The 24,307-nt window shown below is 39.0% G+C and overlaps 1 protein-coding gene across 2 annotated transcripts in view; it reads right to left on the bottom strand.

Annotated features, from left to right (window-relative positions):
• The window catches only part of CNTNAP2 (contactin associated protein 2), a 2,024,023-nt gene that overhangs the window by 826,312 nt on the left and 1,173,404 nt on the right, over positions 1 to 24,307 (bottom strand). The gene's annotated exons all lie outside the window — the stretch shown is intronic.

Here is a 24,307-nt window from a genome sequence, read left to right on the forward strand (position 1 = left end):
CTTTGTTTACTTATTTATTTTTGCTAGTTTGTTTATAACCAAGAACCTGACTTGTATAGTTCCTTGCTATGAATGGGCCAAATTAACTCAGTTGCTGAGAGAGAATCTAGGAATGAGTCAGGCAGTAAGTTTGGAGAAACTATCATAAATTTAGATATTGTGTTATAGTATATTGTTTGTATCCTTTCTATACATAGAAACAGACAGTGATTTATTAAAAAACAACTTTCTGTTTTCCTTTCTAATAGTAATGTAAGTCATGGAACTCTGAAGAGAACAGGCGATACAGGTGAGAAACAGAAGTACTTAAAGTTTTGAGAGAATGCTCATTACTTCCTGGGGCACTCCAAGCACTGTGCCATGCTGTCTCATGTGATATCACTTCTACATCATCAGCTTTAATTTATTTTCCCTGCAAAGGGTGGAGAAAATAGGCTTTTTTCTTCGATAAGCCACAGCACCTCAAAGGCCCATAACGCCAGCCTGGCTGCGCATCACCTGAGCTGCATTTTCCTCACATGGGCCCAGGTGCAGAGGCTGGGTCTTTGGTACTCAAGGTGTGGCCCGTGGACCAGGAACAGCAGCAGCATCTTAGAGCTTGTTAGAAATGTCGGAACTCTGTCCTCACTACACACCCACTGAATAGAATCGATCTTTTCACAAGATCCCTGGTGATTCGCATGCACATACAAGGTTGAGACGTCCTGGACTAAAACATTTCGTCTCCAAAAAAAATTTTTTTTGGTCATACTCCTCTCTGCACCCCGTGTTCACCTGCTCATCGTGAGCGTGCATCTCCAGCCAACCCCTTCATCACCCATCCCTGTTATTGAAAGTACTCCTCTTGGCAAGATATTTACCCTGTAAATAACTTTTGGACTCTTAATTTTTATTCTGATCCATATCAGCTGTGCTACAGTGTTTCCACCTACCCTTCCAGGGCTTCTTTATGAAGTCCTCTCCTAGGGAACTGTTGTTGTATTTAAACAAACTCCTTCTGACCTTGAACATTTTTCTCCAACACTTCTGTACATTCATAACTACAAAATCTAGTTTCTCCATTAAGAAAACATTCTACAGTAAACTTGTCAATAGAAACCAGTCATTTCCTTTTCTACTCAACTCATTATTGAGAGAAGAGTTTACAACATTCCATAATTCTAAACCATTATTTTAAAATATTTTCAGTAAACTCTTTTCCTATGTACCCACTTCTAGGATTTTCTGACCACTGACTCAAAGAGGATGGGTAGGGAAAAGAGAAGCAGGTGAGTTTTAAGAATGAAGGGTTGAAGTGGGCTTTCCTTCAAATGGGTAAAATCTGATGACTCAATTCCTCTGGGCTATATAGAGTTAAAAACAAGCCATGGGTATATTCCAAAAAGTTAATGGTTTTTCTGACCTATGGACTATATAGCACACATTCTCAGGATGTTTTTTTCAGACATTCTGAGAATTTGGGGCAACTCCCTGTTTCAGCCATGTCACATGCCTTAGTCTAAATTGTCCATTTTCCCAAGACAGCTTTCTCCCTTATCATCTGATGCTGGCTTCTTTTGCCCTTGAAGGACCAGTTTTAATCCCATATGTTCCAAATGCATTGCTGAATTCCTCCATTTGGAATTATTCTTTTCTTTCTTTGTACTTGTATAGCCTTTTTGTGTGTGTGCTACCATTGTACTCATTCATTCATTACACACTCAAGAACTATGTGTTTAGGGCACACTGCACGTCAGGCACTTTGTTAGGCACTGCGGCCAGAGTGGGGAGCAAGCTCGGGTCTGCACCCCATTCTTATGAAGCTTAAAGTCTCTAAGAAAAGACAGCATGTAAACACAGTCTTGAAAGTGTGATTATCAAGAAGTTTAAAAGAACTTGGCCCAGTCATAGAAGGTCTGGGATGGCTTCTCTGAGGAAGTTATCTTGGAATTGATCTGAAGGATAAGAAGGCAGAGGAGAGGTGATGAGAGTCGGGGGTAGAGAAACTCCAGACCCACAGCACAGTGCAGGCAAGCGCCACTGAGGGCACACTCCAGGCACCGACCACAGGCAGTGAGTGTGGCAGGGGGCGTGGCAAATGATGTCAGGTGGAGCTGGAGAGGGAAGCAAGGGCCAGATTGGAAAAGCCTTACACACCACTTGAAAGGATCTGGCAGTTCTTCCTAAGGGCAATGAGAAGTTACTGATGAATATCAAGGAGCAGAAGTATAAGAACTAGAGTTTAGGGCTTCCCTGGTGGCGCAGTGGTTGAGAATCCGCCTGCCGATGCAGGGGACACGGGTTCGTGCCCTGGTCCGGGAAGATCCCACATGCCGCGGAGCGACTGGGCCCGTGAGCCATGGCTGCTAGGCCTGCGTGTCCGGAGCCTGTGCTCCGCAACGGGAGAGGCCACAGCAGTGAGAGGCCCGCATACCAAAAAAAAAAAAAAAAAAAAAAAAAAAAAAAAAGAACTAGAGTTTATAACCACCTCTGCCATTCTATTATTAAATCATTGAAGATCCATACATATCTACAGATCTACACATAAAATTCTTGAAGTATCTTATTCATCCTTGAATGCCCCCAAATGCCTATCATCTTAGACTAAAGATTGGTAAATATATTTTTCAGTAGTTGGGAGGAAAAATACAAAATATACATATAGCTTGAATAATTATATAAATGCTGCATCCATTTTTTTATGGAAGCATAATTTTTAATTAAAAAAGCTTTTTGAAATATCAACTGGGCTATCAACTGCTATTTGTCTCCCTAATTACAAATTTTCTCCTTCCATCTCAGTAACAAACTCCTAAGTTTTAGTAAGCACATTACTACCTAGAATAAGAGAAGAACTCCCAGTCTATCTTGAAATTCACTGCAGTTTTGAATAAATCTGGCCAATGAACTGTAAGTAAAAGGGTTGCATGAAACTTCTGAGAATACTAATTTAAAGGGGAGGTGGGCCCTCCTACTTTCTTTGGGAGAAGCAGATGAAATGCCTGGAGTTCTAGCAGTCGTTTTGTGACTGGGAGCATGGAAATCATGAGCTAAGGAAATTAAAGCAGAATGGTAGAGTCTGGATCTGTGGTTGCTCTTAGGACTTATCATATAAGCTTTGAATTATCTGTTTCAGAAACCTTACATGTGCAATTTAAAATTTCAGATTTGTCTAAGAAACTGTAGTTGATAGGATCAAGCATATCCACTTCTGGGTATTTATCTGAAGAAAACACTAACTCAGAAAGATATCTGCACCCCCATGTCAACTGCAGCATTATTTACAATAGCCAAGACATGGAAACAACCTAAGACCAATGAATGAATGGATAAAGAAAATGTGCGATATATATACACAATGGAATAGTATTCAGCCATAAAGAAGAACAAAATCTTACCATTTTCAACAACATGTATGGACCTTGAGGGCATTATGCTAAGTGAAATAAGTCAGACAGAGAAAGGCAAATACCACATGATCTCACTTATATGTGGAATTTTAAAACAAAACAAAAGAAAAGCCAGAGAGCTCATGGATACAGAGAAGTAGTTGGTGGTTGCCAGAAGGGGCAGGTGGGGAGGGGAGAAATGAGTAAAGGGGGTCAAAAGGTACAAACTTCCAGTTGTAAAATAAGTAAGTCATGGAGATATGATGTACAGCATGGCAACTATAGTTAATTATGCTGTATTGCATAATTGAAAGTTGGTAAGAGAGCAGATCTTAAAAGTTTCATCACAAGAAAAACAATTCTGTAACTATTTATGGTGAGGGATGTTAACTAGACTTATTGTGGTGATCATTTCACAATACATTCAAGTATCTGGAGCTCAGCTCAGTGCTCTGTGATGACCTAGATGGCCGGGGGCGGGATGAGGAGAAGAGGGAGAGGGAGGTCCAAGAGGGAGGGAATATAGGTATATGTATAGCTGATTCACTTCCTTGTACAGCAGAAACTAACACAACATTATAAAGCAATTTTACTCCAATAAAATAAATAAATAAAATTGACAATGCAAACTTCAAAAAGAAAATCATGATATAGCATACCTAAAACTAATATAATGTTGTATGTCAATTATACCTCAATAAAAAAGAAAGAGAGAAAGAAAAAAAGAAATTGTAACTGTCTTTGTTCCCATCACCTGAAAGCAATTTCTAATTGAAACCCTACCTTTTACTTCAGGGATGTCGACTTGTACACATTTGTATGACTGACACATATTTTAGTGGAAGAAATTAATCTTTGAATTCTAACTTGTGCTCAACTAAAATACTGTCTAGTTAATTTAGGCCTCATTCTTTTCAGTGAATACTTTTCACTTTTAATGAATAGGGCATTAATATTCTAGAAGAAAACCAACACATCTGGATTCTAAGTCTGTAAAGATACTCTCTGGAGTCGGTGGTCTTTCAAGCCGATTTAGGGCTTAAGAAAACTTCTAACTAATTAAAAGGGACTGAGAATTTCAGAACGATGCCAGTTTCACAGACCTTCTGGGAGTCCCCATTGTCTCTGGGATAAGGCAATTCTAAAGGGCAACTTACTGAGTCTTATCAGAAGTTGTATGGATCTTTGAACTCATCTTTGGACAAGACCAACACAGAAGCTGGAGGGCTCTTTATAGCTGCACAGTATCCAGCTGAAACTATGCAAGGATTCTAGACCAGCAATGTCCAATAGAAATACCATGTGAGTCACATACTATGTGTAATTTTAAATATTATGGTAACCACATTTTAAAAAGTGAAAAGAAAAAGGTGGAATTAATTTTAATAATATTATATTCCTTTATGTATACTAAGTGTTCACAACCTAGTGTGTATTTTACACTTATGGCACATCTCAATTCGAGTAGTGTTTTAAGTGTCCAATAGCCAAATTTGGCTAGGGACGGCTATGTTCAACAGTACAGCTCTTCACATCTCCCGTCTTCCTCTTTATTCCATAATGTCATTACCTGCATTTCTAACTCAGCTCTGCTTTTCCTATTTTAACTTTCTTTTACCTCTCCCCATTGCTCAACTGCTGCTAATAGTTTTCACCATTTTTCTAGATCCCAGTAAAAGCTTATTCTAACTGATATAGAGCAGCTCCCCCCTATCCTCAGGGGATACGTTCCAAGGTTCCCAGCGGATGCCTAAAACCTTGGACAGGCATCCACCGGGGGCCTTGGGGAAATCCTATATATACTATGTTTTTTTCCAATATATACATACCTATGATAAAGTTTAATTTATAAATTAGGCACAGTATGAAATTAACAACAATAACTAATAATAAATAGAATAATCTTAACAATGTAATATAATAAATGCCATGTGAATGTGGTCTCTCTCAGAATATCTCACTGTACAAGTTTAATGCCTTTTTCATCTTAACTAAGTACTTGTCACACAGTGTGGCTATAACTCCTGCAGTTTGAGATGTGACAGCAAAACTAGCACAAATTTGTTTTTCCTTCTTCACAATTTCACGGATGGAAGATTCGTTCTTACCATAGATCTTGGCAACCTCAACATATGATTTTTTTTTCATTCCTTATTAAGTCCAGAACATTCACCTTTTCACTTAGAGGAGGCACTTCACAGCTTCTCTTTGGCTTATCTGAATTGGCAGCATCACTACTCTTGGGCTTTGGGGCCATTATTCAGTAAAATAACGGTTTCTTGAATACAAGCACTGCAGTACCGACAGCTGATCTGATCACCCCGCTGGCTACTAAGTGACTAAGAGAGGAGATGCACTGGACTAAGATATGATTCATACTCCCAGGTGGGATGCAGCGCAATGGCCGGAGACTTCATCTTGCTACTCAGAACGGCGTCAACTTAAAACTTATGAATTGTTTCTGAAATTTTCCAATTAATTTTTTCAGACTACAGTTGACCATGGAAAGAAAGTGAAACCGCGGATGAGAAGGGACTAATATGCTCATGACTAAACAGTTAATTAACTATTCATGTCTTAATAACTAAATAACTTAAATATTCAGTCAGGACATTGTTCAGGGACTAGTGGAGGTAGCATTTCATCTTGCAGGAAAGCATCTTCTCACTCTGAAACCAGTTTCTCTTTCCTGCAATACCTTCCCAACCTCCACATCCAATGAGTTCTCCTCAGTCCAACTCCTAAATACCTTGGATTGACCCTTTCCTGTCCACTTCTATGGCTACTGCCATAGTTTAGGCTCTCACCACCTTTGCTCAGACATCAGAGCAAATGTCAGTAATGCAAAACTGACTTTCCTGCAAATCCTTCAATGATTCCTTATTGCCTGGAGGATAAATTATAATCTTTTCAGTAGGCCTGCTTCCAGTCAGTTCTCCCTAAATATCTAGCCTCAGATCTCCACATGACATTTCTAGCTTCACACTAGTAGCTGCTAATGTCTGGAAGACTCTGCTGTAACTACCTGAGTTCCCTGTGGGTCCCCATGTCACTCACACCTGCATCCTTTTGCATCTGCTTTCTGTCTCCCTAAAAAGTCCTTCCCGTGTGCCTGTGAATGCTCCTCTGTATGAGATCCTCCATGCTAATCTTGACCCCTGGCTGAACGAGAAGTGCCATCCCTCTGCATACTTCAATTTTGGCATTTCCCAGTTTTTTCAATAATAATAATAATTTTTTTAATGTCTGTCTCTTTTATTAGCCAGTAAGGATGCAGGGTCCATAAGCCTACATCTTATTCATCAAGGCTAACACTATCCTTGGCACATGGTAGGTTATCAGTGAAGGACTGTGGGATGAATGGATAAGTGAATGAATGAATGACATATCTTTCCACCTCTTCCTTGACCCCCTACACAAACTTTCTGCACTACTTTAAATAGTCACTTTACTGTTTCAGAAATACAGCATGGTCATCTGTGCTTCCACAATTCTGCTCATGCTTTTGCTTTGGCCTGGGATGTTCCTTCTTATCTAGGGCTACAGTTCCTTTAAGGTTCAACATATTTCTTTGAAGCCTCCACCAGCCACTGTAGCCCACAGTGATTCCCCCTTCATTAATTTCCTATGAAAAACAATTATCTGTAATGATTATGAAGCACAGGCTTCTTACATAGCTTTCAAATTTGTTATGAATGTTTCATATTTCCATGGCTAAAGTAGTACATTCCCTGTGAGAAAAGACCCCATTCTGAATCTCTTCATTTCCTCATTGTGTACGTCAGTAACAGTGCTCTTACCATCTCGGGATATTAACAAATGTCTCTTGACTTAATAAAATATAGTTGGCCCTCTGTATCCATGGGTTCCACGTTTGTGAGTTCAACCAACCTCGGGTCAAAAGCATTTGGAAAAAACATTCCAGGAAGTTCCAAAAAGCAAAATTATATAGCATTTACATTGTATGTACAACAACTTACATAGACTTTACATTGTTATTAGGCATTGCAAGTAATCTAGAGATGATTTAAAGTTTACAAGAGGATGTGCATAGGTTATATGCAAATACTACACTACTTCATAGAAGGGACTTGAGCATCTACAGATTTTGGTATCCCGGGGGTTCCTAGAACCAATTATCAGCGTACATAGAGAGACAACTGTATAATAACTATGAGAAAGGAATTTGCCTCCTGTGTATGGTGCTTCCATCTAACCTTGGAAATGTCATTCTTTAAGATTTTAAAGGTTTGGTTTTTGTTTTAATTTTCTAATTTTCAAATGCCTGAAGTTTCAAGAAAAAATAATTCACTTTGATGTCATGTCCATTTGCTCAGGAGGGGTCTTCAGTGAAGTGTCTCCATGAGAATAGTTTTCACGTTGATGAAGCCCTTTGGGGACTATGCCAAAGGATCAAACACCATGACGCTACTGGAGTAAAAGTTTACAGGCACCATTTCTTTAAGGCAAACTAAGTTAATCTTATAAACAAATGTTGCATTGTACTTAAAGGGTCTCTCCTTATTACAATTGTAGATAATGATCTATTTAAATCAATCTGTTTTCTGATTAAGAGACCCTTCTCAGATACTACAATTTGTCTATTAAAATTTATTACAGATTTGCTTTTCAACAACATTCCAAACAAACACGCACATATTCCCCACCCCTGCCATCTGCATTCCCCTCTTGCTCATGTAACATTCTTTTCAATATAAGCAGGATTTGGTAAACAAAATGAGATTCAGACTCTAGTAAGTTCCTCAATGAATTCATAGACACAGACAATGAAGAAGTATTTCTCTCTAATAGGACAATGGGTACCTTGCAGAATTTTAAACAATGTTATCTAAAACACTTAGCTTGTTAACCCTCCTGAAACTAGTTTTTAGGTAGTATAAATACAATCACAGGAGAGGAAGTATTTTTGTTCAATTAACAAGTGAAATTAACAAATTAACAAATGAAATAAAAATAATGACAAGTCCCAAGTCTTAATAAAGCTGTTTTTCCTGGCACAGAAAAATCTATGACTACTCTCTCCTTCTTCTCAGGTCATGGATAATTTAAATAGCAAAGGAAAATTCTCAAAGAAAATATCATTTTAAAACCACAATAATAAATAGACAGCATTGTTTAAATTTTATCCTAATTTATATTTTAATGAAAGTAGATAATGTCCCATATCAATAAACCAGAAAGCAATGTGAATTAAGTTTTCCTTTCTTTTCTTCCTTCCCTTTCTTTTCTCTTTCTTTTCTTTCTTCCTTTCTTTCTTTCCTTCCTACCTTCCTCTTTCCCTTCCTTCCTTCTTTACTTTCTTCCTCCCTCCTTCCCTCCTTCTCTCTCTCTCCCTCTATTATTTGAAATATAGAAAGCAAAAGAAAAAAGCGAATTCTACTTCCTTATTTTTCCGGATTAGAGAGGAAGTAAAGAAACTAAACATTAGTAGGATACTTATCTTAATCATTTTAATTAACTTAAAACCCTTCATCGTGTAAATTCAATAACTCACTTGCCAGAGGGATTTGCTCTGGAGTCATTGGGTATGGGCCCACTGATTGAAACTGTTTTTTTGATGAACCATTTCCATCACTCTTGATTTCCAGTCTTGGCTTCCTAAAGTGTAGTGAAAACTAAAGTCACCAAGGAACCTGCAAATTTTTACATTGGCCCTGTCCGTTGTACCTAAATTGATGGTTTTGTTTGTTTCTGGCCACTTGCTCTTCTAAAACTTTTTAATTTGGCTTTAATGGAAACTACTTCTTTCTGTCCCTACCTACTTAAAAGTGTAGTTAGTTTAATTGGACCATGTTATTACAATAACAAGTATGAGTTGCATAAGCATACCTGAGGAAGAACACCTAACTCCTACACAGCATGTGGGAGAGTACAAGGGGTTAAAGATGGTAGCCTACTAGCTCCAGCTCTTCATCTACCAGGCTACGGGATCATTCCCTATATTTTACAAAGTGAATGGTGAGTATCCATTAATCCATAAGGTCGGTTTAAGGGGAGGGCAGTTAAATAAGTTCTTAGAGTTCATTCAAAATTTTGCAATAGGGCTTCCCTGGTGGCGCAGTGGTTGAGAATCCGCCTGCCGATGCAGGGGACACGGGTTCGTGCCCCGGTCCGGGAGGATCCCACATGCCGCAGAGCGGCTGGGCCCGTGAGCCATGGCTGCTGAGCCTGCGCGTCAGGAGCCTGTGCTCCGCAAAGGGAGAGGCCACAACAGTGAGAGGCCCGCCTACCACACACACAAAAAAAAAAATTAAAAAAAAAAAATTTTGCAATATAGTTAAGAAACTGACAAAAGCAATTATCTTAAGAAGAAAATATTTGTTAAGGCAGATGTTTTAAATATATTCTTTAATTACTTGCTTTTGTTTTTATTTTTCAGGTAATCTAATATCAAAAGCAAGAAATAAAATTTAATGACTCATTTAAATCTCTCTGTAGTTGATTTAGCTACATGTTAAAATTATTTACCATTTTCCTTCTTGCTTATCTTCAAACACAACTATTGTCTGACATTACTTTTATGCACTGGGCCCTCCTTGGGATTTAAATGTCAAAGCACAGCTATATGCTACACCAAAAGCAAATATAGTTTTCTTTTGTCCTAATACATGCAATACATCAAAGAAGAATAAGGCTACTGTTGAATCTTAAAACAGTTAATTCAAAAATTTTTTTTTTCCTTTTCTCCTAGGAGAGTTATCTCCTCTGGCATTTCACTACTGTATTATCCCATTAAAAATAAGTTTTGTCATTCTTTCCTGTTGATTAGAAGGGGGTGCTGGGAGTGCTATAAGCAGACAAGAAAAAGAATCACACTGAAGGCAGTGGAATTCCAGAGCTGCTTATATCACTTCGGACTTGATGCAAAAAGAAAGGAGCCATGTGCCTCCAAAAGACTGCCCTCTTAGTCATATAAAGAGAACATGGGAAGGACCATTAAAGTACAGCTGACCTTTCCCATCAAACTAAAGAAGGCTCTTGACTTCTCTGGCCTTGACATCCTCTGAGGGTAGAGCTCAGAAGGTGTGGAGGGAATTTACACCAATCTGGCATCTTGCTGTGGTGCTATCCCAGGGGAAAAGGATTCTGATTCCTAACAGAAGCAGATTTCCAGTGCAAGAGGTCCATGGGCCCAGCGGCCCCAGCATCCTGCCACCCCTATCTCCTTTAGTAGTGCTTCTGAATACTTCAGAGAGGAAGACTCCAGGAATGTGTGCCGTGAGAGCCGTGTGGCTGACAGGGTCATGGTGCTCCAGCTGGGTGTCAGGCCTGAGCCTCAGAGGTGGGAGAGCTGAGTTCCGGACACTGGTCCACCAGAGGCCTCCAGGCCCCACATAATATCAATCGGCAAGAGCTCTTCCAGAGATCTTCATCTCAATGCTAAGACACAGCTCCACTCAATGACCAGCAAGTTTCAGTGCTGGACACCCCATGCCAAACAACTAGCAAGACAGGAACACAAACCCACGCATAGGAGAGAGGCTGCCTAAAATCGTAATAAGTTCACAGACACCCCAAAACACACCACTGGACTCGGTCCTGCCCACCAGAAAGACAAAATACAGCCTTATCCACCAGAACACAGGCACCACTCCCCTCCACCAGGAAGACTACACAACCCACTGAACCAACCTTACCCACTGGGGGCAGACACCAAAAACAAGGGGAACTACGACCTGCAGCCTGCGAAAAGGAGACCCCAAACACAATAGCTTAAGCAAAATGAGAAGACAGAGAAATACACAGGCAGATGAAGGAGCAAGGTAAAAACCCACCACACCAAACAAATGAAGAGGAAATAGGCAGTCTACCTGAAAAAGAATTCAGAGTAATGATAGTAAAGATGATCCAAAATCTTGGAAATAGAAGGGAGAATATATAAGAAACGTTTAACAAGGACCTAGAAGAACTAAAGAGCAAACAATGATGAAGAACACAATAAATGAAATTAAAAATTCTCTGGAAGGAATCAATAGCAGAATAACTGAGGCAGAAGAATGGATAAGTGACCTTGAAGATAAAATAGTGGAAATAACTACCACAGAGCAAAATAAAGAAAAAAGAATGAAGAGAATTCAGGACAGTCTCAGAGACCTCAGGGACAATATTAAATGCACCAACATTTGAACTATAGGGGTCGCAGAAGAAGGAAAGAAAAAGAAAGGGATTGTGAAAATATTTGCAGAGATTATAGTTGAAAACTTCCCTAATATGGGAAAGTAAATAGTCAATCAGTCCAGGAAACACAGAGAGTCCCATATAGGATAAATCTGAGGAGAAACATGCCAAGACACATATTAATCAAACTATCAAAAATTAAATACAAAGAAAAAATATTAAAAGCAGCAAGGGAGAAGCAACAAATAACAAACAAGGGATTCCCATAAAGTTCACAGCTGATCTTTCAGCAGAAACTCTGCAAGCCAGAAGGGAGTGGCAGGACATATTTAAAGTGATGAAAGGGAAAAACCTACAACCAAGATTACTCTACCCAGCAAGGATCTCATTCAGATTCGATGCGAAATTAAAACCTTTACAGACAAGCAGAAGCTAAGAGAACTCAGCACTACCAAACCAGCTTTACAACAAATGCTAAAGGAACTTCTCTAAGCAGGAGACACAAGAGAAGGAAAAGATCTACAACAACAAACCCAAGACAGCTAAGAAAATGGTAATAGGAACATACATATTAATAATTACCTTAAATGTAAATGGATTAAAGACACCAAAAGACACAGACTGGCTGAATGGATACAAAAACATGACCCATCTATATGCTGTCTACGAGACACCCACTTCAGACCTAGGGACACATACAGACCGAAAGTGAGGAGATGGAAAAAGATATTCCATGCAAATGGAAATCAGAAGAAAGCTGGAGTAGCAATTCTCATATCAGACAAAATAGACTTTAAAATAAAAACCATTACAAGAGACAAAGAAGGACACTACATAATGATCAAAGGATCAATCCAGCAAAAAGATATAACAATTGTAAATATTTAACCACCCAACACAGGAGCACCTCAATGCATAAGGCAAATGCTAACAGCTATAAAAGGGGAAATCGACAGTAACACAATAATAGAAGGGGATTTTAACACCCCACTTTCACCAATGGACAGATTTTCCAGAATGAAAATAAAAAAGAAAACACAAGCTTTAAATGACACATTAAACAAGATGGACATAACTGATATTATACGACAGTCCATCCAAAAACAACAGAATATACTTTCTTCACAAGTGCTCATGGAACATTCTCCAGGACAGATCATATCTTGGGTCACAAATCAAGCCTTGGTAAATTTAAGAAAATTGAAATCATACCCAGTACATTTTCCAAACACAACACTATAAGACTAGATATCAATTATAGGAAAAAAACTACAAACACAAGGAGTCTAAACAATACACTACTAAATAACCAAGAGATGACTGAAGGAATCAAAGAGGAAATCAAAAAATACCTAGAAATAAATGACAAAGAAAATACGACAACCCAAAACCTATGGGATGCAGCAAAAGCAGTTCTAAGAGGGAAGTGTATAGCAATACAATCCTACCTCAAGAAACAAGAAAAATCTCAAATAAACAACCGTAACTTTACACCTAAAGCAATTACAGAAAGAACAAAAAACACCCCAAAGTTAGCAGAAGGAAAGAAATCATAAAGATCAGATCAGAAATAAATGAAAAAGAAATGAAGGAACCGATAGCAAAGGTCAATAAAACTAAAAGCTGGTTCTTTGAGAAGATAAAACAAAATTGATAAACTATTAGCCAGACTCATCAAGAAAAAACGGGAGAAGACTCAAGTCAACAGAATTCAAAATGAAAAAGGAGAAGTAACAACTGACACAGCAGAAATACAAAGGATCATGAGAGATTACTACAAGCAACGCTATGCCAATAAAATTGACTATCTGGAAGAAATGAACTAATTCTTAGAAAACCACAACTTTCTGAGACTGAACCAGGAAGAAATAGAAAATATAAACAGACCAATCACAAGCACTGAAATTGGAACTGTGATTAAAAATCTTCCAACAAATGAAAGCCCAGAACCAGATGGATTCACAGGCACATTCTGTCAAACATTTAAAGAAGATCTAACACCTATCCTTCTCAGACTCTTCCAAAATATAGCAGAGGGAAGAACACTCCCAAACTCATTCTATGAGGCCACCATCACCCTGACACCAAAACCAGAAAAAGTGGTCACAAAAAAAGAAAACTACAGGCCAATATCACTGATGAACATAAATGCAAAAATCCTCAACAAATACTAGCAAACAAAATTCAGCAGCACATTAAAAGGATCATACACCATGATCAATTGGGGTTTATCCCAGGAATGCAAGGATTCTTCAATATATGCAAATCAATCAATGTGATACAACATATTAACAAACTGAAGCATAAAAACCACATGATCATCTCAGTAGATTCAGAAAGAGCTTTTGACAAAATTCAACACCCATTTATGATAAAAACTCTCCAGAAAGTAGGTATAGAGGGAACTTACCTCAACATAATAAAGGCCATATATGACAAACCCACAGCCAAAAGCATCCTCAATGGTGAAAAACTGAAACCATTTCCACTAAGATCAGGAACAAGACAAGGTTGCCCACTCTCACCACTATTATACAACATAGTTTTGGAAGTTTTAGCCACACCAATCAGAGAAGAAAAGAAATAAAAGGAATCTAAATTGGAAAACAAGAAGTAAAGCTGTCACTGTTTTGCAGATGACATGATATTATACACAGACAATCCTAAAGATACTACCAGTAAACTATTAGAGCTAGTCAATGAATTTGCTAAAGTAGCAGGATACAAAATTAATGCACAGAAATCTCTTGCATTCCTATACACTAATGATAAAAAATCTGAGGGAGAAATTAAGGAAACACTCCCATTTACCATTGCAACAAGAATAAAATACCTAGGAATAAACCTACCAAACGAGACAAAAGACCTGTATGCAGAAAACTATAAGACACTGATGAAAGAAATTAAAGATGATAAAAACAGATGGCAAAATATACCATGTTCTTGGATTGGAAGAATCAACATTGTGAAAATGACTAAACTACCCAAAGCAAACTACAGATTCAATGCAATCCCCATCAAACTACCAAAGGCATTTTTCATAGAACTGGAACAAAAAATTGCACAATTTGTAATGGAAACACAAAAGCCCCTGAGTAGCTGAAACAATCTTGAGAAAAAAAACAGAGCTGGAGGAATCAGGCTTCCTGTCTTCAGACTATACTATAAAGCTACAGTAATCAAGGCAGTATGGAACTCGCATAAAAACAGAAATGTAGATCAATGGAACAGGACAGAAAGACCACAGATAAAACCACACATCTATAGGTAACTAATCCACGACAAAGGAGGCAAGAATATACAACAGAGAAAAGACAGCCTCTTCAATAAATGGTGCTGGGAAAACTGGACACCTACATGTAAAAGAATGAAATTAGAACAGTCCCTAACACCATACACAAAAATAAACTCAAAACGGATTAAAGACCTAAATATAAGGGCAGACACTATCAAACTCTTAGAGGAAAACATAGGCAGAACACTCTATGACATAAATCACAGCAAGATCCTTTCTGACCCACCTCCTAGAGAAATGGAAATAAAAACAAAAATAAACAAATGGGGCCTAATGAGACTTAAAAGCTTTTGCACAGCAAAGGATACCATGAACAAGACCAAAAGACAACCCTCAGAATGGGAGAAAATATTTGAAAATGAAGCAACTGACAAAGGATTAATCTCCAAAATACACAAGGAGTTCATGCAACTCAGTATCAAAAAAACAACCCATTCTGAAATGGGTAGAAGACCTAAATAGACATTTCTCCAAAGAAGATATACAGATTGCCAACAAACACATGAAATGAAAGGATGCTCAACATTGCTAATCATTAGAGAAATGCAAATCAAAATTACAATGAGGTATCACCTCACATGCGTCAGAATGGCCATCATCAAAAGCTCTAGACACAATAAGTGCTGGAGGGGGTGTGGAGAAAAGGGAACCTTCTTGCACTGTTGGTGGGGATGTAAATTGATACAGCCACTATGGAGAACAGTATGGAGGTTCCTTTAGAAACTAAAAAGTGAACTACCATTGACCCAGCAATCTCACTACTGGGCATATACCCTGAGAACACCATAATTCAAATAGAGACATTTACCACAATGTTCATTGCAGCTCTATTTACAATAGGCAGGACATTGAAGCAACCTAAGTGTCCATCGACAGGTGAATGGATAAAGAAGATGTGGCACATATATACAATGGAATATTACCCAGCCATAAAAAGAAACAAAACTTGGGCTTCCTTGGTGGCGCAGTGGTTGAGAATCTGCCTGCCAATGCAGCAGACAGGGGTTCGAGCCCTGGTCTGGGAAGATCCCACATGCCACAGAGCAACTGGGCCCATGAGCCACAATTACTGAGCCTGCGCGTCTGGAGCCTGTGCTCCGCAACAAGAGAGGCCGCAATAGTGAGAGGCCCATGCACCGCGATGAAGAGTGGCCCCCACTTGCCACAACTAGAGAAAGCCCTCGCACAGAAACAAAGACCCAACACAGCCATAAATAAATAAATAAATAAATAAATAAATTTAAAAGGACCTTCTTAGGGAGAATTTTAAAAAAAGAAACAAAACTGAGTTATTTGTAGCAAGGTGGATGGACCTAGAGTCTGTCATACAGAGTGAAGCAAGTCAGAAAGAGAAAAACAAATATCATATATTAATCCATATATGTGGAACCTAGAAGATGGTACAGATGAACTGGTTTGCAGGGCAGAAATAGAGACACAGATGTAGAGAACAAACGTATGGACACCAAGGGGGGAAAGCGGCAGAGGGAGGGGTGGGATGAATTGGGAGGTTGGGAATGACATGCATACACTAACATGTATGAAATAGATAAGTAATAAGAACCTGCTGTATAAAAAAATAAATAAAATAAAATTCAAAAATTCAAAGACAAAAAAAGTGTGAGAGTGGCATGGACATATATACACTACCAAATGTAAAATAGATAGCTAGTGGGAAGCAGCCGCATAGCACAGAGAGATCAGCTTGGTGCTTTGTGACCACCTAGAGGGGTGGGATAGGGAGGGTGGAAAGGAGGGAGACGCAAGAGGGAAGAGATATGGGGATACATGTATAAGTACAGCTGATTCACTTTGTTATACAGCAGAAACTAACACAACATTGTAAAGCAATTATACTCCAATAAAGATGTTAAAAAAATAATTTTGGCACTCTAGTACTTTACTTGTACTTAAAAATGAAACCACTTTGAAATCACTTCAGAGAGGCAACTGACTTGAACATGGGTTCACCTGGGTGTGTCATACTTTTACGTCATTGAGCTTATGTTTTTTTTTGCTAAGATAGATGACTATGGTTTAAATGTTTACGTATCAACAGGATACTCCTCTCTGGATCCTTCTATAGGAAACCCAATGGCTCTGGCAACGGAGTTAAAGACTAAAGAGGAGTCTGGGTTTAGCTTGGAAGGCCAAGAAAATTTATACAGAGATCCATGCACCAGAAATGAATCAGATCTAGCATGAGGAAACAGGGCTTTCCAGAAATCTACTAAAAAATAATTTGATTAAGCTCAAAGAAGGAAAGAACACAGCCATTTGCAATATAAAATGGATGGAATCCCAGATGGGGAGTCAACTGAGATAAGCTGAAGAGACAAAGTAAACATACCAAGAATAAAGAATCACAATATGAACTGTCATATATGAAAATTAAAACTGAATTATGTAACTGTTCTTGTTTTGTTTTTTATTTTGAGCTAGAGATCTGGTTTTAGGACCCTGAATACCTTCTATCCTAAGGGTATTTGTGAAGGGTGTTTCCCAAAAAGAAATCTAGCTTCATGCCTGGAAAATTGCTTGCTGGCTCCAGTTCTCAGGGAATGAGTTCCAGCTGACCTGTTCTTTGCTCCTTTGAAGTCTGATGGGATCAGAGCCACAATGAAGTCAGAATTGAACAGGCGTGAAGTTCTGAATAATCTGAAGTTTATCTGAGGGACTTTCCGCCTCTTTTACCACTTTTGCATAATTATCATGAAGTGAAAGTAAGATATTCCCGGAAAAACCTACAGTTTTGTAACAAGACTCTAATGATAGAAGACAAAATGTTTCCCAGCGTAAAAGAAGCACTAGCACAGTTTGACACCAGCCTAAGTGACCACATGAACATTTGTAAAGAAGAATGGAAGGAACCGTCAGCCTGCAAATCTATGAAAAGGTGCCAGAGCCACAGGGTGGCAATTTGCAGGTAGCCATATCCAGGTGAAACAGAAAGGAAATATGGCATAAATAGTGTCACTGCAGAAATACCTATGTTTGTGAGAAAAGCCTTCCTTTCCCTATAGCGGAAATAATTTTTAGATATTTGAAGTCAAAGTTTAGATTTTATTTATTTTTCTTGTTCAGTGGATCAGTGACATGTTTCACAAGGAGTGGGGGCTGGGAGAGTTCACCACTGGATCCTGGACTGGAACACAAAGTTAGTAGACATGCAGATTCAATTTTGGGAAGATGGTCTAAAACCCTGGGGCTCTGGGGTTGAAAGAGATCTGTCTTTGAGAACAAAAGAGAGGAACAAAGTATCAGCACAGTGTAAGGTCTGATCAACGACCCTCCCCCTCCACTACCTCAGCATTAAAGCTCCAGGAAGAAATGTTCACTGAGTGATCTTTAATAAGTGTTTATTGACTGAATGAATCTCAACAGAGACTTCGAAATCCTCTGGCAGTGGTGGCTTGTGCCTCGCTTTCCGCCTTTGGGAATCTGATTTATGAGGCCCCATGTCAGCCTGAGGTGTACAGAGTAGATACAGAGCATGATATGCTAAGTCAGAGCGGGGCCTAATATAGTTATTCCCACTCCCACTCAGCTTTACACAGTTTGCAAGAGATCGCAAAATCACTGCGTGTCCCTATGAGGGTCTATAAAAGTGCTTGGATGGCCGGTAGACCAGAAAGGGGACTTAGGAGAAGACCAGTGCCCAGAAGGTGCATGGATCTTGAGTGACCAACCATCGTGGTTTACCCAGAACTGCGGAGTTTCTCCAGGTCAAGGATTCTCAATCCCCAAAGCAAGAGAGTCCTTGAAAAACTGGGACAGGTGACCTTCTTACCCACATCCCCAAACGTGAGCCCAGCAGGAGCCAAGGCTTCCCCCACAGCCAGGAGGAAGGATGGCCAGAGCAGCGGGGAGCCCAGGAGGAACCTGAGCAGAGCATCTGGGGCAGAACCCACGCCTCTGATGATGTCACACCGTTGGCTGGGCCTTACCCAAGGGCTGTGCTCGACGAGTCCAGGAGGACATGCCCCGCATGGGAACTTGACCTCTGACTAAGTCTGAATCCCATACTGACTCACATATATAGTTATTAGGCTCCGAAGGTATGTGCGCCAATATTTATTTTCTGCGGCTACTGACTGGAAATGGGAGCTTATGAACAAATGAAGATCGATTTTAGAAAAAAAAATGGTGCACGTATTCTTCATCTCAGGACTGTAAGTCTTAAACTTGTTTTTATAAGAAGTCATGACCTCCTTCTGAATTGTTAGTATTAATCTATTTATTCATTGTTCACCTTTTCAGCAGAGTTAGCTTAGTTTTGAAGCACCTCACACTGTATCTATCCAACCCTCACTTAAGTGCTCTTATCAAAAATCATATACTTTCCTTCCAAGGGAAAAAAAATCTAACAAACTGGGTAGGTGTTCTTGAAAAGAAAGCATTGAATTAAGAAACAAAAACCGTGTCTGTGATTATGCATTTCCATCCAAAAATAAAATGAAGACTTAATTACTAACTCAGAAATAGGATCCAGTCTCTTCGCAGTTTCTCAAGGGGTAATTTTGTGGGCTGTACTTAAGCTGGGATGTCTACTTTTCCTTTTCCGCTTTCTGTGCTATCCAGAATGTTTACTGGTTTTGTTTCTTAATATAATTACAAGGGAGGTTATAGAAAAGGTACAGAAGATTCTAATTCTAATGAACTACTTTTACCAGGTTTTCTCCCAGATGCTGACTAATGATATGAATTTGCTTTGGCCTCTGAACAGCCATTTAGTCCCCAGGTTCCAATCTCTAGGGGACATCACTGGCATGCAACTTAATATATCCTAAAATAAATGTATCGCCTTTTCTTTCAAAGCCATTTCCATAATTAGGAATTTGTTGTTCTGTGTTCTAGTAAAAAGATGGTATTGGTTTATTTTAGACATGGAGGATGAAAAAAGGACAGATGCTTTCAACTCCAAGAAAAATAATATTTGACTCACAGTGACATAAATAAACAAGGATTGCTTTTTTTCCTCACACAAAAAGGAGTGAAGGTGGTTGCTGGCTGTGGTTCACTGGAGCTCTGGTTTTCTTGATCATACAGCTCCAGGCATGGTGTCTGCATTTGAACAAGGACAGTGGAGAGTAACAGGGGACCTCTGTATCAGAAAAATAAAAGTTTTCTCGAAATACCTTGGCTGACTTCTGCATACCTCTCATGAGCCAGGACTGTGTCACATCATCACTGCGATGACAAAGAAAAAAAAAATCTCTCCCTGGCAGCTAATCTACGAGGGTGATCTTAGGATTGATATAAGTCACAGATAGCAAAATGGACTTTACTGTTACTCACAAAACAGAAAAAAAATTGCCAAACCAGTCATGAACACCACTTACTTTAGCTCAAAATATTTTAACACCAGCTTCTCCATTCCATGTGACGTGAATCAGAATCACAGACAAACAAGCAAGAGCTCTGCAAGGATTCACAAGTTCCACCCTCTAGTGCAGCAACTCTCCTAGTTTATAAGTTATGACCAGTACCTGCCAGGACCCTCCCAGGACTCACTCACCCCCGATACACTTTCCTCACTCCCTTCCTCTCCCCCACCTCCCTCTGAGAAGACCCTTGGTTCTCTTTTGGTTCCCACTTGCAGGAGGAAGTAAATAAACCTAACTTTAGTTATAGGAGTGTTTTTGCAGGCTTTTGCCTCTCAGATTTTCACACCCAGAAAGAGGATAGAGAAAAGTGGGTCAAGGACAGGAGTTGAGTCTGGTGCCTGAAGATGTTTGCCACAGGCAACCAACAATGTGAGGGCGCAAAGGAGCAGACAAAAAACGGTACTCATGCAAGGAGAAACAAGGAGATTATCTGCTAGATCTCTTACTGTTTACGGAGAATATTCTAGCAACTGAGGGTTTGATGAAGTCCTCCTCCCTAAGAGATGGTCTCACTTGAAGGGTAAGGCTACAGGCTCCTGACATTGAAAGAGGCTTCCTGCCCACTATTCACCATCTCCCTTTCCAGTTCTTCTGCTGTTTATGAAATACAGCTGAAAAAACCAGAGGTCTTCAATAGATAAGCACGACGATTTTGTCAGACACAACACCTCATTGTTTAATCTGCAGATGTGTGCTTGTACGATGCATGTATCCAACTGCCTTCTTGAAATGTCTACTTAGATGTCAAATAGACCTTTCAACTCATGCCCAACAGTGAATTCCTGATTTTTCCTTCCATGCCATGACTAATCTTCTCTACCACTAGCCTTCCCATTGGAGGACGTGGTAACTCCTTCCTTCCAGTTGCTGTTACCAAATCATTTCGGTTTATCCTTATATCTTCTCTTCCTCTCATGCCTCGAAACCAATCCATTAAGAAACCCTACTGACCAACCCTTCTCGGTATATTCAGAATTGACCACATGACACTACCTCTTGTGCTAACAGCACCCCAGTCTTAGGCCACCGGCATCTCTCGCCTGGATTACTAAGACAGGCTCCCAGCTTCTACCTTTCCTCCTCCCACAGCCAGAGTTATCCTTTAAAAATGTAAGCTAAAGCATGCCACTGCTCTCCTCAGAAACCTGCAATGACTCCCTAGTTCTCTGAGAGTAAAAGCCAAATCCTTACAGTTAGTTACCTACAGGTCTCCAGGGCCTGGCCTCGAGGATTGTTCTGGCCTCCTCTTATGCGGCTCTCCTCCCCGTCCTTCCAAACTTGCCACCCCGGCCCCTTGCTAGCCCTAGATGATACCAGGCAGCCTTGATGCATTGACTATTCTCTCAGCCTGTAGTGGTCTTTCCCCAGATTGGTGAATTCTATTACTCTTTCAGGTCTTGAACTAATAATTGAGGCTAACTCTGACCAACCTATTTAAACAGCAACTCAACACCAATCTGCTGAAATGCCAGTCCTCCTTGATTTGCTCAACTTTCTTTCTTTCTTTTTTTTATAGCACTTATTCCTTCTAACTTACTATAATATTTATTTATCACATCTGTGCTTCCTCCCCTTCCTCCAGAATGTGAGCTTCACAAGTGCAAGGATCTTTGTCTGTGTTGTTCAATGATTTATCCTAAGTGCCTAGAACAGTGTCTGGCACCATGGATGTACTCGGAAAATACTACGGAACAAATAATTTTATAGCTTGGCATGCTTGCTCTTTCCTTGATTTCAATGCTGTGTTCAGAAAGCAAACAAATAAACAAAACAAGGCACATATAAATCCACACCCAAAAAACGAAAACGTTCAACTCATAGGATATTTCAGTATGACATATAGCAAAACTCCTTTAGAATCATCTTCCCAAACTATTTCCCTAAGTTCTACTCATAAAATCATTGCAGCTGCTCCTATAATCTCTAAACATTTTAAAAAAATCATGCCTGTGATTTCTATTTTTTTACCCTATATTTTCATTTACGTTTTTTAATTTTTTTCAAAAATAGCTCTCAAATCAACCAAGCTGAGATTTGAAAGGATAAAAGTAAGAAAGAGACAGTGTAGGCTTGCTTAGGGAGAATTTAGGTAGTCTGAAAATAAAATGGTAGAGATCAGGCAGTTGCAAAGTTTCAGTCAGTGAGGGGGAAAAGATCAAACCAGAGAAGAGCCAGGGATGTATCATTAAAATGTTATCTGATGGGTCACAGCTATGTGAGGACAGGGTAACGTCACTGGTACTCTCATAGGCAAAGACACAGATTAAGGGTGAGCTCATCAATGAGCCCCTCAACGGTTTGAATAAGGTGAATACAGCCCTGTATCATACCTGCAAAAATGCAGCACTTCACAGATTAAGATTCTGAACTGAGCACATTTTGGGTGAATAAAGGAATCTGCTATTTCACACATTGGTAATTAATGTGCAGAAATCATTGCCCTGGTGATCATTTCAAAATATATGTAAATATCAAATCATTACATTGCACACCTGAAACGAATATAATGTTATATGTCAATTATACCTAAAAAAAGAAGTCATTGTCCTCAAAAAGACAAGCAGAAAATGTATTCAGTAGTGGATTCAGGAAATCTGTGACGCATCAGAGGTGACTACTTCCCTGTAGCCACTCTTCCAGGTTATCACCCTGGAGGGTAAGAAAGACATAGTCCTTGTTCCTTCAGCCACAGGATACTTGGCAACATAGACAGTTGCATGATGCCTTTTTGGCAAAAAGCTATTTTGTATATTTCTCTACCTGCCAAAAATTGAAATTTGCAACCCCCACTCTACATCATCTCTTGTGTTGTTCTCCTTACCAAGAGTGCCTGGTTCGTTTACCAAAATCTTCTTCTGGAGATATTTTAACTCCTAATCTTGCCATGGGGGCAAAACAGTAAAATCTCAACACCTCACCCGCACTTCTTTGGTAACAAACAATTTAAATTTAATGCCCAGGAAACATGCTGTTTGAAGTGAAATAGCAACATCACCATAAAACCTAGCAGTTTACGAAAGCTGGATGAACTAACTTGGGAGTTACCGACAGAAATTATTGTATCATTAAAGTTACTGACACGGAAAATGAACAAGGTACTAAAATGACTCAATATACTGTCTATTACTAAGAAGGAAAGTCTTCCTGTATGGAAAACCATTATTAAAATTTATGAATACACATCTAATATCAGAATATATTATCTTAAAACATTCATCTCTCAGTTTTTGTGATTATTGCCACCACTTGCTTTAGCAGAAATAACAGCTATTACATTATTGATGGTTCAAAAACTAGGAGTATATTTTTATTAAAATTGTTTGCTGTTCTGCTTAAATATAAACTGTTTAGGCTATCAGGACCCATACCTGCATATATGTAATAAAAATAAGTGCTATGTTATGTTTTATTATAAACATATTAAAGCTTTAAAAAGTTACATTCTACAGACATCATAAACTAATTTACCATTCATGTGAATACTACTATATTAAGATTATATGGAAGCAAGCTTATTTCATAATAGATGATTTTTGTATATTTTTAAGATTCATGATATGTCTTTGGATGACTTCCCCAAGGATCCTCTCTTAAATGAATTAAGATTATTAGAGACTTAAGGTCTGTACTTTATTGGGGGCTGGCTGAGACTTATAGAACTTTTATCTTCAAAATATAAAATTAATAAAATTCTTTTCAGAATAACATAGCCCTCTCATAAAAGATTTGAAAATAGGACAGAATATCACCTAAATTCACCGGGTTAAATTCAACTCAAAATTAGATGTAGTTGGTTTGTGGGCAAAACATCTCAAAATGAAATTTTTTCTGTTGGAATGAAAGGCACTTTTTAGAAGTATGTTAAGGTAGTATACGTAATGCTGTCATAATATTTCATATAAAGGTTGTATCTTTCCAGCATGTGAGAGGTCAAGTACGTTTTTATAAAAAGTTTCTCCCCAGGTTTGCAGACACTGACAGAGATGAGATCTTGTGGTAACACTGCAGTGTGTCTGTTGTGTAGGCAGACTCAACTACATGAAACAGTCCACTTCAGGACGTCCCCACAATGCCTGCCAACACACTTCAGTGTTTCCTTCCCTTCAAGAGGGGCCTTC

This window comes from Kogia breviceps, chromosome 9 (genome assembly GCF_026419965.1).
Source record: "Kogia breviceps isolate mKogBre1 chromosome 9, mKogBre1 haplotype 1, whole genome shotgun sequence".
In the NCBI taxonomy this organism is placed as follows: domain Eukaryota; kingdom Metazoa; phylum Chordata; class Mammalia; order Artiodactyla; family Physeteridae; genus Kogia; species Kogia breviceps.